Here is a 19,171-nt window from a genome sequence, read left to right as displayed (position 1 = left end):
CATGTTATGCATTTACTAATGTTAAAGATTTTATTGTAAAGTGTTACCGAATTCTGCCAGTGTTAAGTGTTTCTTTTTTTTATTGGCCAGCAAGTGGATTGTCAGGTCTTTTTTTTTTTTTTACTTTCATATTCTGTGAATTCTTTGAGTGAGACTTGAATGTCGTTCAATCAGTGCCAACTTGAATAAGCACTGCCATTTTGTGACTATTTTGAGGTATCAATCTATATAGTGCGGCTCAGAAAAAGACCCAGAAGCCTGCTTCATATCTGTGCTGATGGATGCCTCTAAACCAGAGACAAATGAAAGGATGACTTGTGTTTTAATGTGCAGAGATATATGGGAGCTCTGGGAGAGCGAGAGATGGAGACAAAGCAGCAGTCTTCTTGAAGGCAATGTCACCATGGTTAATGCACATTAGTACGCCAACCGACAAAGCATCTGACATTCATTGATAAGGCACAGATGCCTGAGGGAAACTGATGGAATGTGAATGTGTCTAAAATTGAACCAAGGGTTATGGCGTGTATCTTGGCAGAAAAACTTTTTCCTCATCTTGAGTGAAGGACACAGTCAACCCACCCATAGTAACGCCTCCTACTAAAAGCATTGGCTGAATTACTGTGGCAGGACGAAACTCAGAAGTGTCATGCAAACTTAAAATGGCACATTTTTGAGCCAAGTGGATTAAGAATGTAACTTCTGCCAAAAAAAAAATTTTATTATTTTTTTTTATTATAAATAGATAGTTTTTACCTACGATTATTTTTGCATGATAAAAAAAGTCTTTAACACAGTGTGACAGCCGCAGACTCATTCTCAAGTTTAATCGCACCTTCAACAGATTACTTGTTTAAAACAAAAAAATAATAATTTACTGTCATTTGAAACTTGTGTTAATTTTACATTTACATTGATGTCTTTTCAGATGCTTTTACATTTACAGTACATTTGCTTTTCAAGGTATAAAACACGGCTGCCAAAGCCATGCATTAACTTTTAATACAGTATACCCTGCTCACTTGTGAGTTACGAGTCATTTTCTCCCTTTCAGGCATGTCCCTTTCTCAGACTTCACTTTCTAGCTCCAGTGCTCTCGTACCAGATCCAGAAACTTGCTCTGTGGCTTCTTTTGATTGGATTATTATTCACACAGGAGTTAACCTTTTCAGTGAGTTTGCCTCCTCCATTAGCCCCACAATCAAGGGGCTGGTTGAGCTCATGACCCACGCCACAGTTAGACTAGTCTAGACTGGTTGGCAGAGAAAAAAGAGGAAGTCGCTCCAAGTAGACTCAATGAGTGTTTCATTTCATTTTCATTTTTCATTTATTCATTCTTATATAGCACAGTTTAATGCAACACGAGTTACCCAAAGTGTTTCAAAGAACAACAATCAATACATAGAGATAAAAATTCATAGAACCACATAAAACAGACACAGGCGCACTCGAAACCCCTTCATGAGCGTTCTCACATAGTGTTTAACAGATGTGCTTTTAGCCTAAATTTGAAAGTAGTAAGCGATTTGTCTGATCTAATAGAGACAGGGAGATCATTCCAAAGTTTTGGACCCACTCGTGAGAAAGCTCTATCGCCCTTATGTTTATTTTTTCTCCTGCTGACAGATAGAAGATGTGGATTCTGTGATCTCAAGGATCTGGGGGGAGTATATGTTGACAACATGTTGGACATGTACAAAGGTGCCTGATTGTGAAGAGCCTTAAAAACAAGTATGAGAGTCTTATACATAATTCTATACCGTACAGGAAGCCATTTCAATGAGATTAAAAGCGGCGTAACAGAGTCATATTTTTTGACAGACTTGATCATCCTAGCCTCTGCGTTTTGGACAAGTGGGTTGTTGTGATGACCTGCTAGTGTTTCCTGGCAGGTCATCAACACTCCACCTCATGAGCTTTCTGTTTCTCCCCGATCTCCATGCATATGTTTCGTGATCATGGGCGAAACTTCGGCTCGTTTAGTAACCTCTACTGCTTTGAATTACTCAAATGTGGAGGGACTGCATGAGCATGAATATAAGAAGTTGCCTCTGCAGCTTTAGCAGTGGTAGTGTAGACTGGAAATATGTCGCCATGCTTCCCCAGTGGTCCTCTAAGGTTTTTCCCAGCTGGATCTCTTGGAGGTGAAGGCGTTCCCATAGCGTCAGCAACTGACGCAGCATCTCGTTCCATTCTCAGGGAACCGGGTTACATACATAACCCAGAGATGATTATATTAGATTATTTTGATATAGGTATATATTTGAACATTGTATTTTTACACTTTGATAACAAACTTCAAACTTCCCCCCATTATTTTTCCCTGTTTTATCTCACCAAGCACACCAAGCTAGGCAGGACTCCAGGACTGTCACCGGTGCCCCTTAAAAAATAAATAATAAATAAATAAAAAATGCCAGAATGATTCGTTATTGCAACACAATCTAATGGCAATTTGAACTATTTTACATTTTGGTGAATGGGTGGCTAATTCATATGAATTTGTACAATCTGCTTATGCCTCAGTGATGGTTATGTTTAGGGGTGGCACTTAATGCTTTTTTTATATAAAATGTTTACATTATGTACAATTCACAATATATGAATGAATATGAAATAGCCACCTCGTAAAATAGTTCTGTTTTCATTTGAGATCCGGATTGGTTATTGATGGAATAAGTGTTCAAGCACTTTCTAAATAGGAAAAGGATCCCCTCTTTACACAGATATCCTGAAGGTGAACTAGGTCAATATGGAGCCAAGGATTGAACATGACATATGAGTATGTTTTTCCTCTAGCGCAGAAAGCATGGAGTTCAAGGAGGAAAAGACATAAACAGGTTGTTTGTTTACAGATAAAGATTCTAATTACAAACCAAGTACTCTGAAGACAGCATGCTAATCATGCCTTCCTATTCCCCAGTGAGTTTGGCTGGTGCTATATGCAGTGTTTTGGCATCCGTGGTAATTTCCTGGCTCTGAGAAGTCATTACCCAGTTGTCAACAAAACCACCTGGTCCCACGCAACACAATGGACACGCCCAGTACCATATATTTCCTCCATCTCTCCTGCATTTTCATCATTTATAATGGGACTTTTCTCTTTAAATAAACACACACACACACCAGTCTCTTGACTTTATCAGATCAGTAGCTGAAGCTGATAACAATTGCATGCACTTTTCTGCTTATCAGTTGTTGAATGAATGCGTTTTCTCTTAAGCATTTTACATTGATGTATTACTAGAGTGCTTAAGTATTTGTTAGTATCCACTGATCAATTATAGTGTAGAAGGCCGATATGGTCTCGTAATGGGCTGCAGAGTGTCTGACTGAGTGAGATGTTGGCGACCAACGTAACTTAACTTAACTTAAAGGACAAGTTCGGTATTTTACACTTAAAGCTTAAAGGTTAAGATTGAAATTTGCACACATGCTGCTGGCCCGAGAATTTTCGGTTTCTGTGGTTGCAACCCCCCACCACCACCTCCACCTCCACAATGGTTGCATAGGTGCACTCGAACAATCCTTCCTAAAACGCATTAAACTTTAGCTTACAAAGACGTGAAACTCACCGAGTGGTCTGGGGTGTTCACTGATATGCTCACACAAAAATCGCTGCAAAAGATGCTTTCCAACAGGTTTTATCGTAGTTTTTGTCCAACTCCATTGACTTGTATTGGATGTGCTGTGATGTACGGTATTACTCCGCCGCCGGAAACGGAAATGGGGTTGTTTGTATTCCTCTGCTTCTTCTGTGTATTCAATGAAATGCCAGTGGTTTGCTTGCAATTGGCAAAGGTGCATTATCGCCACCAACTGGGCTGGAGTGTCTATTATTCAAGCTCTCAACGGAAGAATGTACGGGTGTGAGGCGTTTGGAAAAATAGGTCCACAGTTTTACAACGAATGGTAAAACACCTGTTGGAAAGCATCTTTTGCAGCGATTTTTGTGTGAGCATGTCAGTGAACATCCCTGACCACTCGGTGAGTTTAACGTCTTTGTAAACTAAAGTTTAATGCGTTTTAGGAGGGATTGTTCCAGTGCACCTATGCAACCATTGTGGGGGGGGCACAGAATCTGAATATATACTGCTGATAAAAGATACCTTAAAAGATACCATCTATCTATCTATCTATCTATCTATTTATCTAATCTATCTATCTAGTGAAAACTGTTTATAATTTTTACAGAAGAATACTGTAAAATACTGTTAACTGTAATTTACCTTACTATATATAGTAAAAAACTTTAAATGGTTTAACAGCACTTTATAGGTAATTTCACTGTAAAATACTATCAAGTTTAAGGTCACAGTAAAAGGACATTTAATTCCCTGCGTTGCACATCACATATTATTACATTTTTATAAATATTTGTTTTTATCAGTAATGTACATTAGTGTATTTAATGTTACATTTAGTATTAGTTAATGCGTATTTCATTATTTTTGTGTATGACCCTGTGCACAGTCTATATACACGTATTGAACATGTTTTATGAACAAGGCTTGATTCATCGTGTGGCTTTCTATTGTGCCACATGCATTATTGTGGTGGTTATCTGTATTTTAAGGTAAAAAGGCAGATTTTAGTTGTTAAAGTAGTATATTAACATTATATCACTCAATAAAAAAAATGGATTTAAGTTTATTTTGCAGATGTGTTTATTCAATGTAATGTCTAGTATATTATGACTGGATCGACCTGGAGCAATCTGAGTTTGAACCTGGTACATACATAACTTTAATTGTTTTTTTTTTTTGTGTGTGTGTATTTTTTTTTTTACAGAACAAGTAGTTTAAAAATTAAATACGTAATTGTAATTGTGCAAGTGCATGTACTCGATGTAAAACTTAGCTATGCATTCTAGAGTTAAAATGTTCTTTCGAGTAGTAAAATTCTAATGTTTTACATAGAGAGTGATCCAATTTAGTTTCCTTCTTCCCAATTTCTCGTCCTGCAAACGCACACACACACACACACACACACTGAGTTTAGCTGGAGGACAGTATGCATGAACCTCCACCATCTGGTCTGCCAGGTCCTCTGCCAGGGAAGATTCTTTTAGTTTCACTAACCACCTTGACCATCTTTTTCACAACCATAATCAATCATTTCTGACTTTCATCATGTAGTTGGGGTTCTGCAGCCCCACTCCGTACATCCATACTTCATACTACTATGCTTTTATGAGGCATTCCACTGCTCTCTAAGTTAAATTGATCAGCATTATTTTATGTCATGCGTCCTTGTTGAAGATTTGGGCCTTAATCATGAATCACAAGCAGGATTAATTTCTGTGTAAATTGTAAGTAAAACAATTTTTACATAAATTGCCCCATTTAATTTAAATGTGACAAATTACATACGCATGGATTTACACATAATTTTGTGTTCTGCTTGTGTTTCATGAATAATGCCCATTATTTTGAACTGTCTTTCAAATTCAGTTTCCTTATATTACTCTGCACTTCAATATTTTCATAATACATTCAAATCTGAAAGCCTTAACTAATTTTATTTGCAAAACTGTCAGTTTCCAGGCAATTACTGATGTTTAATTCACAAAAAAAAAGACATTATTACGAAAGGTGAAAATGTGTTCAAAGGGGAAAAACGCTATATTAACGGTATATGAGATCTGGAAGATTGGTGAAGGCCATTTTGGGATAAATTATTGAGCTGCCACATATTGCCGTATGTGCACTGTGCTCATTACAAATGCATGTATCCATATGTCAGGCAGTTCTAATGTAAGTTTTATTAACAGAACTAGAAAGAGTTCAGTCCGTCATTTGTTTTAATTAGCTAATTATATTTCTGATATTTAGATGGTGTGTGCTTTGACTTTTAAAGGGTTAGTTCACCCAAAAATGAAATTTCTGTCAGTAATTACTCATCCTCATGTCGTTCCAAACCCGTAAGACCTTCGTTCAACTTCGGAACACAAATTAAGATATTTTTGATGAAATCCGAGAGGTTTCTGGACCAGCAACATCATTGCAACTTTCAAGGCCAGGAAAGGTAGTAAAGACATAGTTAAAATATTCAATGTGACTACAGTGGTTCAACCTTAATGAACTCTTATTTTGTTCCTGGTCCTGCTCTGACTTCCTGTGATTAGTTCCTGTTTTCAGAGATGGGCAACTCCAGTCCTGGAGGGCCACTGTCCTGCTGTCAAATAACACAAGTTTAAAGGAATGCCTGGAAATGACAGGCTGATCAGATACATGTTTGATTTGAGATGGAGCTAAACTCTGCAGGACAGTGGCCCTGACAAGGGCTTCCACTTGGTATGACACACTTAAAGCCTTTAGTTGTCTGTATCTTGAGTGTGTGCTTCAGATGAATCAAGTTAAACCTTATCCAGTAAAGTGCCATCTGCAGATAACTTCAGGAAAGCTATAGGAGAGCAGGGTCCGGTGTGGAAGGGTTTCACACTGAGATAGTGGAGTATATTTTCCTCTGAATGTACCTTATAAGCAAGATGGATGGGGCAATGGGGAATGTGCAATGGCTGTTCAATCTTTTTTCCTCTCCATTTCAAGAAGAGCCAGAAGCTCCAGCTTCCTGTGGTTAAGAGGGGAAGTGGCTGTCCCTTTCCCCTATGGAGGTGATGGGGCCCGAGGAGCGACACTCGGCAGTCGGCTCTTCCTCCCCTACCATCATGTTAATGAGGTCAAGTGATGAATTGCAGAGCCAAACTACAGGGGCAAAATGAATGAGGACCAGATTGAAGAGAGCACACAAAAAGCCAACGGCCAGGACAAGCTGGACTTTTTTGAAAACTAGTGGTAATTCATTTAAATGTCACTTGTTCAGCCTTACAATCAACTCTAGCTGAGCAGTTATAACATTAATTAAAGAAAATAAGATATCTAACCAACAACCTCATTATTTTAGAAACATGCAAACCTAGCAAACATGCATTAGCAATAGCACTTGACAATTAGAAATCTACAGATGCTTTTTGCTTTCATTTAGTCGTTTGTGGTGTACAATGTGCGAAAGTGTTAAATAATAAGCATCCTGTCAGTCAGCCCCTGTCTTGTCATATTAAGTAGTATGATAGTTTTCAACATATTTAACATCATACTACTCAAAATGTGCACACATTACTTTTGTATTACTAATATTAACTCATTTTTCTAAATTCTTCCAAATGTTTTTGTTGTTGTTGTTTTGTACACATTATTCAGGGACAAAGGTTTGGGCCCCCAAAGTTGTGTGCCCAGGGGCCTCACAATGCAGTCTTGTCTGCACCATGACAGATATCAAAATGGCTAACATCAAGGATATAGATAGAAAATAAGACAATAACTGACAGGAAGACATAGTCCTTATTAGATAAGAAAAGGAAAAAGTATATGAGGTGAAGCAAGACCCCCAGAGGCAATTCAATATAATTCCATTCTGGTCTTTATTATCAAAATCTCGTTATTTTCATTTACAAAGCTGAAGATCAGTCATAATGCATTTTCCTCTAGACTGTCAGAAAACCCTCCAAACGATAAATGCTGAATGACATAAAGAAAATATACAGTAGTTTTCTCTAGTTTTAAAAATCTAAGACGTCAAGGGAAAAATCCTAAGGGCATTTTTTAAAATATATCAACAAAAATGATGCTGGTATCACTGAATATCCTTCAGGGCCATCGGGACTTACTGACATGTACTAAAATTGCCTCTGCATGCCTTAGGATCAAAACTCGTCTAAGTCTGTGAGCTGAAAATTACTGTCAACTAATAAAGCAGTAAGTCTCTGCAAATATTTGCTCATGGCCTGGGCGCCATATACTCTCTTGAAAGAGATGCATTGTTGAATGACAACCTTGTGGCCTACTTGATTTACTCTCTATTTTTATATAACTGTCAATTTATTACCTTTTTAATTTGTTTTAATCACTAATGAATCTATTTTTTACTTATATATATATAAGGGTTTGAAATTAACTTTTTCACCCACTGGCCAATTTGGCTACTAAATTTTTAAGTTACCGGCCAGAACTAGCCTGGCTCCGCCCTCCTATCTTAAAGCTTCTGCTAAGAAAAAATTATGTGTATTATTTTGAAGCTTCCGCTAAGAAAAAAATGGCCATTTTTGTCTATGTCTATTTATGACGTATGTCTATTTAATAATAATAATAATAATAATAATATATTTTATTTAAAGCACTTTTTATAGTTTAAAAACAATCCCAAAGTGCTACAGAGTATAAACAAAGATAAAAACCGGGAAGAAAATTTTTAAAGTTAGCAAAAAGTAAAAAATGCTTGCTTAAAAAGTAAGGTTTTTAGTCCTTTCTTAAAAGAGTCTATGGCTTGAGGAGCCCTTAGGTTTTCTGATTTTATCATCATAATATTACAGTAATATTACCGTTCTCCAAAGTAATTTTCACTGCAACCGATAACTAAGTTGTGTTTGTATAAAAACAAAACAGCGAACTCAAATATGTCCTCCTTAATAGGTGACACCTCTTCTCTTCTCTGGTGACGTGTTTATCGGCACAAGGGTGGGACAACCTCTCACTCACATGACAGTGGAGCAATAACAAATGACAACAATCCAATCAATTCCCATTGGATAAAATTAAATCCCGCCCAGATATACATCACAATAGGGAAGAAAAAACATTCACAACTTCCATTTCATCTCGACTTTAAGAAGAAAATAGACCTGTCCAAATACCCACACTTGAAGTCTTGGCCACTTGAGAGCGCTTGCACACAACAGGAAGTGCGCAAGACTGTCCCAGTTCTTAAAGACACCAAACCTCAGTGCCATTAAAGAGAGAGTTTCATTAAACAGAAAAATGAAAATTCTGTCATCATTTACTCACCCTCAAGTTGTACCAAACCTGAATGAATCTCTTTCTTCTGCTAAACACAAAAGAAGATATTTTTAAGAATGTTGGCAAACAGTTGACCCATTGACCTCCATAGTTTTTTTCATACAAATCAATGGGGCCCATCAACTGTTTGGTTTCCGACATTCTTCAAAATATCTTCTTTTGTGTTCCGCACAAGAAAGAAATTCATACAGGTTTGGAACAACTTGAGGGTGAGTTAATTATGACAGAATTTCATTTTTGGGTGAACTATCCATTTAACACACACTAAACCCCTGAATACCGCTTCAGATTGTATTTTTTACAACATTTGCAACTGCTTTTTATCACTTAATTATAAGCACCACAATTACAAAATTGTGTCGCCTGTTACATAGGGACTATCAAACATTTATAAGTTTATTTTACTGATTTTTATGGAAAGAATTGAAAATCTAAATGAAGTTTTGTAAATACTTGGTTTTTACAACACTATATAAGTGTGTCCCATCGGATAATCAAAAGTTCCACACACTTGAACACTTGGGCCAAATTACAGGAACATCATGTAAGTAGACAAGTGATCAAGTGCAAAGACTTTGGTGTTATCTGATGTATGGCGCTACTTTGTTTACATTATCGATCATTTGAGTCACTTCATAGTATTCTTACATATTTCTAGTATTCATAAGATACAAGAAATTAAAGTTTGTGTTGTAATCCTGACACAATAATGTTTTATACAAAGGCACTCTTTATTCAAGAATGCCTTAATCTCATAAACAATATTTTCCTCTATGGTGGGAAAAATGTGGTAAGAGAGCTTTACACACAAACCTTAGTGAATAATGTGTGTCACTCTGATGAGTTAAGCACTACATGGAAGACTGACAGCCTCTCATTACTCACCTTCCTTTAACCTCCATTTTTTCTTAAAATGCAACGTGAAACTGGCAGGCATCAGCGAGGATAAGACAAGGTTTCTGATCCAGTGCCATACAATATACCTAAAAAAGACCTTTTCGGTGTCTCAGTCAAGCCAGATCGCTTGAAGACATGCTGTTTTGTTTAACATATAAGTAAATCTAATCTTATTGACAAGAATAAATGCTTATCTAAACTTCACAAGTTGATATTGGAAAACAATTAGCACTGAGGCCATCTATACTTTTAAAAGTTGACAAAAGTATTATTTTAGCAGATTAATGCATTTAAAAGGTACAGTCGGGAAAACGAGGGAAAGGTTTAATGACTCATCCTGCACTCTATTATTTTGTCCAATCAAATGCTCTCTAGAATGAGAATGCCCCACCCTCGAATTGTTTTTAATATTGGTAAATGCTCATATGCATCGCTTTATCAGAAAAAGTTAATTAAATTCAGTGGAGGCTATCCACACTCATTTTTGTTTCTCATTTACTCATGAATGTAGTGTTTATGTGTATATGACTGGTTTCCCATCTCCGCCGAGCTTTTTAATTACAAACAGCAGAACCGTAACTATCTCATTTCAAATGATAAAGATTCACACCTTTCATTATTAGCTTACTTTTTAGGGAAAGACGAACGAATGCTTTCATAGGTTGCATATTTCCCCATATATTTTTTTTGCACATGAGCTGAAGCAACTGAACTCTGCAGTTGGGGTGTTGCATACAGTAAGCAAGATAAGCCCTTATTTACATAATTGCCATTTTGTCATTAGTCATCCCTAAAATAACCAATCAGTGAGCTGAATATTGAGTGATTTGGTCACAAAAATATTTAACTGGTTTTGCAGATTCTTGCAGCTTTTGAAATACGGTATAACAAAAAGATCTCTAATAGGATTAGCGTGTATACATTATTCAAATCCCTCTGACAGTGCCTTGTTGAAGCTATATAGACAAAAAAAACTTCACTCTGGTTGCTATACAGAGTGTTGAATGCTAATTCATTTACCACACTTTTTTAAAAGGCTTTTTAACCTTTGATGAGGACAGATGCGTTAACAAAAAAGATGACTTTTAAGTTGTGTCGTCTGCCGCTTTAAATGCTCGAGCTCTTTAAAGTGGGATGGATTCTGATTGGCTGCCATTGTTTTATAGTTCTCAAACTAGAAAAATAATCGTTCTGAAAGTGATTCAAGGATATTGTTTCTCTGTGCTGTTATCGTTATAGACTCTTGGACTCTTTATTCTTTTATATTTAGAACGATTTTTTAAAACATCTTTATGGTTATCTATTTATCGTCCTTGGTGTGAACGGGCCTTAAATCCTTTGATTGGTGTTTTTATGGACAGTGATGATAATGATAATAGACTGCTGCATAAATCACATGAGTATCTTTTCATAAATAAGGTCCTGTGTAAGATATTCAGACAGCTTCTTGCTGAGTTTTTCCTGAGAAAATTCCAATTTCGAGAAGCACCACCACTCGACAAAAACAATCCTCTCCTGTGCTTTCCTATCAGGTACTATTGGCTGATAGTGATGAAAAGGATCTGTTTGTTTTTTTCTTTTGCTATCTGTCTAAGGAAATAAATCAAGTCCTGAGGCCACTTTTAAATTTGATACTGCCATTGCCGTGAGACAGAACTTATTGAGTGTTCATAACTGCTGGAATTTTCCAACAATACTAATCTGCTGGAGCTCTAGCATTGCTCCTTGCTAATCCCCATGCTTTAATCTGTTTGTGATAGCAATTTATGGTATGTTATTAAAGTTGGCATAAAACAGAAGTTGCAATAGTCTTTTCTTCCCTATTGTGACGTATATCCAAGAAGTGACGTACATTCGTATATCTCAAACAAGAAAAATATGTAGGGTGGGTCTTGATTTTGTCCATTGGGAATTGATTGGATTGTTGGATCATTGTGGTTTGCTATTACTGTGATGTCATGTGAGTGACAGGTTGTCCCGCCCTCATGCCAGTAAATGTCATCAGATCAAAGAAGAGATGTTTTACAAGAGAAAGTGGAAATTATTTTGACTAAAGCTTACAAGGGTACATGGATTAAAAAAAATGTGCATAGATCATTCATCATTTATAATAAATACTGAAATATTTCATTGAAGAAAAAAAAAGTCAATTTTGATTTCATGGTGACTTTAATATTGATTGCTAACTTCTGACATTAAAAACACAAGAATATGTTTTAATAAATAAATTAAGCTTTAAATATCTCTTCAGGAAAAAAAGGGTTCAATGTCAACCCTTTTTCCTTTTTTGTTCTGAGCTTCAACATTTCATTGAGCATATTACTCTGAAGATTAATACATTCAGTGTCAGAGTTTGCTTCTCAGAGTCGCGTTTTAATGGAGTGGCCCATCATTAGCTCTGTTAAAGCAGCCGCTACTGAGTGAGGGCCGTTAGGGCAGGGCAGACTGCTTTTTTACTGTCAACATCAATACACTCTTAGTTGTCAGACAGCCTATTTGGGTCGAAGGCACACTTCCGAGCACATAATATGTGCCTAAATCCAAATCTTGAAAAACTGTTCAAGCTATTTCTGAGTTCTTAAACTTTTTTTGATCATTGAAAAGCAGGGGCAATTTCTTCTAATAACTCAATTTGTGACTGGCTGTCTGTGTATACACAAAAACCTTTGATTTAGTGCTGACTTTCATGTTTTATAAAGATTAGCTGCAGCGTACTTCACATTAGCATGCTTAACCCTCTGGTCCTGCTCGTGTGGCGGTCAAAAAAAATGCTGTTTTTTTTTTTTTCAATGAAATGAATTTATTTTTTAGGTAATTTTACTCAATTATATTTACTGAATAGTTATAATCCATTTATTACCCTTTTAACCACTTTTTGAGCATAGACCTAAAAAATGAAAGTTGACTTAAACTGGCGTAAATCTTGAATGCTTTGGAGCACTTAAGGGTTTGGTCTCTTTTTAAAGAAGACACTTAGCAGATTATAGCTAAAGTGAAAAACTGTTTAAAACAGTGAAACTTAAAAAAACAGTTAAGTCTAAGTTTATTTCTATGAAAAATTCACAAAAAAAATATTTTTGAATTGTTTATGATTTACTCTAAAACTGAGAGACAAATCTAAGGAATACATCTAAACAAATTGTGCTCCAAATTTAAGGTTGATATCTCAAGAAATGAGCTTTCGGTAAGATTTTGTTTTGGCTCAGTACCAAAGTTTTCAACTTGATGAAATTCGTCTCCCATTCATTTCCAATGTAGTCATTTTTGACCACGAACAATACAAGTGTGACATGTTTTTAATTTTACCATGTTTTGTGCCATTCCGATGAACTAAAAAAAAAATCTAAAAATACAAACCGTAAAATTTTCCAGTAAAAAATGACCGAACAGCAGCAGAGGGTTAAGGGAGACTGATGTTCTAAAAACACGTGGATGATGAGATTATTGCATTATGTAAAGGCATATTTACAGGATAAAAATCACTTCAGATCCGTGTGTCTTTGAAGACGAATTTAAGATGCTTGTAAGATGCTTGTAACTTTGAAGACAAATTTAATCAAATGCGGCAATGAAAAAACTCTGTGTGTAATGGCACTTTCCGGTACTTTCTGGTATGAAATGGAGAGAGGTTGCCAAAATAGTGTGAAGACCATGCACACAACTATTTTAGGCAACAAAAATTAGTTTGGCATTTATTGCATATAGCTTTCTTTATAATGGGAGCAGCAAGAATAATAGGATTTACCTGTATGCTAATAATCTATTAATGAAATAAGATTTTCTTTCATGCAAAACGTCTCAGGTTACGACTGTAACCGTAGTTCCCTGAGAAAGGGAACGAGACGATGCGTCACTTGACGCCTTGGGAACGCCCCCAGCGTGCATGCGTCTGAGCAACAATGTCAACTAGTCCAATGGAAAGAATGAGCGTCACGGGCGGGTGACGTCATGACCAGGAAGGGATAAAGGCTCACCCGGTGAAACGCGGCATTAGCTTCAAAAAGTCGAAGCAAGCCGATCACAGGGAAGCAGGAAGTATGGCAGGGTGACGCATCGTCTCGTTCCCTTTCTCAGGGAACTACGGTTACAGTCGTAACCTGAGACGTTCCCTTTCGAGGGAACTCTCGATGCGTCACTTGACGCCTTGGGAACGAGAATACCCAAAACGCCAGAATTCCAAGTACCTGAGTGTCAGTCTGTTGAAACTAAGCACTAAGCACCTGAGAACCTGGGGCAGCATCCAGGTCTAAGCTGTAAAACCTAACGAATGTGAGCGGTGAGGACCAGCCTGCCGCATCACAAACGTCTTGAAGAGAAACTCCAAATAGTAAGGCTTTAGAGGCCGCCATACCCCTCGTAGAATGAGCTCTGACCGCCAAAGGACACGGCAGGTCAGAGTACTCGTATGCAAGTGAAATAGCCTCAACTATCCACTTACTAACCGTCTGTTTAGAAGCAGGAAGACCCTTCTTAGGTGATCCAAAGCAAATAAATAACTGGTCGGACTTCCTCATTGACGATGTCCGATGAACATAAGTATCCAGTGCTCGCACTGGACACAAGAGGTTCAGCCTTTCCTGGTCCGCAGATGTAAAAGGAGGAGGACAGAAAGCCTGCAGCACAATAGGCCTCGGAGTCAAGGTCGGCACCTTAGGGACGTATCCCTGTTTTGGATATAAGAATGCCTTGACCATCCCCGGTGCAAACTCAAGGCAAGTGGGGGAAACCGAAAGGGCCTGAAGGTCTCCAACTCTCTTAAGGGACGAAATAGCTAGCAGAAAGATAGTCTTAAAGGTAAGAAACTTCTCTGAAACCGAATCTAAGGGCTCGAATGGAGCCCTAGACAGGCCTTCTAGTACTAAAGCAAGATCCCAAGCTGGCACCCTAGTGCGAGTTGCAGGCCTTAGCCTCAAAGTGCCACGAAGGAAACGTGTAATCAGGGGGTCTCGACCCAACGATGTACCCCCCACCAGGGCGTGGTAAGCCGCAATGGCCGCCACGTAGACCTTGAGCGTGGAAGGACATAGACCTGACGTAAAGCGCTCCTGCAGGAACTCGAGTACTGTGTTCACAGAACAGTTAACTGGATCCCACTGATGTCGGTGACACCATACAGAAAAAACTCTCCATTTAAGCGCATATAGTTTCCTAGTAGCTGGAGCTCTGGAGCTTAGAATGGTCTCAGCAGCCTCAGCTTTTTTTTTGCCCCCTCAGAGGCCAAACCCACAGGTTCCAAATTTCTGGTCGAGGGTGAAATATTGTGCCCCCGGCCTGAGACAGAAGGTCTCTCTTGATCGGGATCTCCAAGGGAGGACCGTCTAAGAGATGGATTAGGTCCGCAAACCAGATCCGACTCGGCCAGCGTGGTGCTACTAGCAGTAGGCTTATTCCGTACTGGCAGACTCGTTCCAGAACTCCTGGGAGCAGAGCAACAGGGGGAAATGCGTACAGACGTAGCCTCGGCCACGTCTGCACCATAGCATCCAGCCCCAGGGGGGCTGGGTGAGTAAGGGAGAACCAAAGTGGACAGTGCGTCGTATGCTGAGACGCAAACAGATCCACCTCTGCTTGGCCGTAAAACTCCCAAATTTTCTCCACCGCCTCGGGGTGGAGTCTCCAGTCCCCTGGCCTCAGCTCCTGCCTCGACAGGATGTCTGCCCCAATATTCTGGTCCCCAGGAATATACACTGCCCTCAGGGAGAGTACCTTCCCCAGAGACCACAGGAGGATCTGGTGCGCCAGCTTGCAAAGCGGACGCGACCGTAGACCCTCCTGACGGTTCAGATAAGAGACCACCGATGTGTTGTCTGTACAGACGAGCACATGATGGCCCCTCAGGTCTGGGAGGAATTGCTTCAACGCATTGAAGACGGCCATCATCTCCAGGCAATTTATGTGCCAAGAAAGATGATGACTCCTCCACCGACCCTGAACCGAGCGGCCTTCCATTACCGCTCCCCAGCCGGTGAGGGAAGCATCTGTCGAAATCGTAACTCGATGGCAGAGAGCTCCCAACACCGGACCCTGGGTTAAGAACCAGTGTTTTCTCCATATAACCAAGGCACGAAGGCATCGCCGCGTGATCTTGATCATACGAAGTGGGTTTCCCCTCGGGGAGAACCCTCTGGTCCTGAGCCACCACTGCAAAGGTCTCATGTACAGCAGGCCAAAAGGAATCACGTTGGACGCTGCCGCCAAAAGACCCAACAGTCTCTCGAACTGTTTTACAGTGCGTGACTGGCCTAGCTTTAGCTCTTTGGTGGCTGTCAGGATAGCAGCTACACGAACGGGCAATAGAGTGGCCCGCATCGTCACTGAATCCCATACCACACCAAGGAAAGTGGTTCTCTGTACTGGAGAAAGCACACTTTTCTTGGCATTGAGCCTCAACCCCAACATCTGCATATGAGCGAGAACGAGACCTCGGTGCCGAACCGCCAACTGCTCTGATTCCGCTAGAATCAGCCAGTCGTCGATGTAGTTCAGAATACGTATGCCCTGAAGCCTGAGAGGGGCTAGAGCTGCATCCACGCATTTCGTGAACGTGCGGGGTGATAAAGCTAGACCGAAAGGAAGAACCCGATATTGGTATTCTTTGCCCCCGAAAGAAAACCTTAGGAACTTCCTGTGCTGAGGGAGGATGGAGACATGGAAGTAAGCGTCCTTTAGATCTATCGTGACAAACCAGTCCTCGGATCTGATTTGAGTCACGATCTGCTTGAGTGTCAGCATCTTGAACTTGAGTTTCTGTACTGAACGATTTAACAGACGAAGATCTAAAATGGGACGCAACCCTCCATCCTTTTTTGGAACAATGAAATAACGGCTGTAAAAACCCGACTCTCTGTCGGGTGAGTACACCTGTTCTATAGCTTCCTTTGCTAACAGGGCCTTTACCTCTTGCTCCATTACCAGAGCCTGCTCGGGATGCACCACTGTGGGCAGCACCCCGTTGTAACGAGGAGGACGAGAACCAAACTGGATTCTGTATCCTTTCTCTACAATCTGCAGGACCCAACGAGAAATATTCGGCAGAAGCTTCCACGCTGCCAGAAAATTTACTAAGGGAACCAGCCTCTCGAGGCTGGTCTCTGGTGTTATCGAGACGGCTAATTCCGGAGCCTGAAACATAATGGCAGGAACTACCTGAACTGGCCGCTCTAAGGCCCCCCTCAGAGGGCGCGAAACCGATGCTGTGCCGCAGCATAGCATCAGCGACTCGCTGGAGACCGCTGCGCCCTGAAGCACCGAGGGTGGCAGGGTTGGCAGAACGGTCTCGTGAGGACCCCGAAATGGAACGGGCACCGTATAATGAGGTGTACACCGCTCCACTTCGGTCGGGGCTGTCCTCAAAGGCCTGATGCATGAACATCGGGACCTTTTTTTTTTTTTTTTGAACCGAAGCCTTCTTCGCCTGAAGAACGGTCCTCAGATCCGGCTTCGACTTAGAAGACTTCGGTTGAGAGGGTTGCGTCCGTCTCCAGTCTCTACGTGGAGGTGCACGAGACGCAACACTCTCTTTCTGATGCACACGATATGATGAGCTCGACGGCTGGGGCTGCTCACGCCCAGCAGCCCCAGGGGGCTGGACCCGGCGAGGGATAAACTTTTTTAAAACGTCAGCTTGTTTCTTTGACTCCTGAAATCTCTCGACGACCGCGTGGACTGCGTCGCCGAAGAGACCAGAAGGTTCAAGCGGAGCATCTAATAAAAAAGCTCGATCTTTTTCTTTAATTTCAGACAGATTTAACCATAAATGTCTCTCAGTAGCTACCAAGGCTGCCATAGACCGCCCAATTGCTCTGGCGGTCTCCTTAGTAGCCCTGAGAGAAAGATCGGTAGCCCGACGAAGTTCACGAATATCGTCATGACTGACTCCCTCACTACTATCCAGATCCCCCAGCAGGTCAGCTTGATAAGCCTGGAGCACTGCCATAGTATGCAGACATGCTCCAGCTTGACCTGCTGCCCTATAAGCTTTACCCACTAACACCGAAGTGGCTTTAAGCGGTCTAGTGGGCAAAGCCGAGGCTTTCAGAGACGATGCGGGACCAGGGGAAAGATAACTGGCTAAATTCTCTTCCGCCTGGGGCATCGCCTCATAACCATACTCTTTCAGCCCTCTTATTCTCGAATGAGTGTTAACTTGAGGGCTGAAAAGACGTGATGAGTAAGGTTTATTCCACGATTTAGATATTTCATTGTGCAAATCGGGAAAAAATGGAAGCCCTCGTGGTGGAGATAATGTGGTGGAAGATAAAAAGCGCTCATCTAATTTGCTTTTAGGACGAGCGCCCTTCTTCTCAGATGGCCATTCAATATTTAATTTCTCTACAGCCCGCGACATAACATCCACCAGCTCATCATTTGCTGGGGAAATAAATTGTGAATCTCTTTCCCCCATGTGTGTGCTTTCACTCTCCAAACTCATCGCATCAACCTCCTCGGAGGAAGAGCAATAAAGTAATGGAGGGCTCTCTCCCCGGGCGGAAGAAACCGCAGAGCGTGCTTCCGACACCGGGGGGAGAGCGTTGGATCTCTCGGGTAAGGAAGGAGAAAGAGCCCTCGGACCCGTCTCCAACCCCTCCGAAAGTTCCTTTTGCGATCCCCAGGAATGCAATCTCCGCGCTGCCTCAGCAGACGCGGGTCCTGATCCCTGCGGATCGCGAGCCTGCCCACTCTCTTTATCAAAGAGTGACAGGCGAGAGCGGAGCATGCGAAGCGGTAACATCTCACAATGCTGGCACTCAGCCCCCTCGAAGGCTGAGACCGCATGCTCCACTCCCAAACAAACGACACAAAGCTTGTGTGTGTCCCCACCCGTTAAATAACGCGGGCAGGGAGAAGCACACTGTTTGTACACTTGTTTAGTTTCCATCCTTTTCCGCAACAGACAACAGTAAATAGACAGAGACAAAATGACACAGATCGCTTTTGCTGAGACACAGAAGCTAATGCCGCGTTTCACCGGGTGAGCCTTTATCCCTTCCTGGTCATGACGTCACCCGCCCGTGACGCTCATTCTTTCCATTGGACTAGTTGACATTGATGCTCAGACGCATGCACGCTGGGGGTGTTCCCAAGGCGTCAAGTGACGCATCGAGAGTTCCCTCGAAAGGGAACTCATACGAGTACAGTATGAGCAGTGTTTTCTGTCATAAATGAACATTAATTTAATTGCAAGTTCATTTTATAAGTAAGGAATTGCCTCATAATTTATGAAGAATAATATATATATATATATATATATATATATATATAGCCTATATATATATTACAGTTTTCTATATAGTTAAATTGAAATATTAATTATACCAAATCTTGATTTCAAAGAATAGATTTTTCATTGGAAAATAGATTTATTTTTATGATTTTAGATAGATAGATAGATAGATAGATAGATAGATAGATAGATAGAT

The 19,171-nt window shown here is 40.4% G+C and overlaps 1 protein-coding gene across 1 annotated transcript in view; it reads right to left on the bottom strand.

Moving 5' to 3' along the window:
- Positions 1-19,171, bottom strand: part of cbln2b (cerebellin 2b precursor) — a 449,384-nt gene that overhangs the window by 169,464 nt on the left and 260,749 nt on the right. The gene's annotated exons all lie outside the window — the stretch shown is intronic.

This window comes from Rhinichthys klamathensis, unplaced genomic scaffold, assembly GCF_029890125.1.
Source record: "Rhinichthys klamathensis goyatoka isolate OS25496 unplaced genomic scaffold, OSU_Roscu_1.1 h1tg000110l_1, whole genome shotgun sequence".
Classification (NCBI taxonomy): Eukaryota; Metazoa; Chordata; class Actinopteri; order Cypriniformes; family Leuciscidae; genus Rhinichthys; species Rhinichthys klamathensis.
The sequence above is the reverse complement of the archived record's forward strand: the minus strand, read 5'-3'. Positions and strand labels throughout refer to the sequence as shown.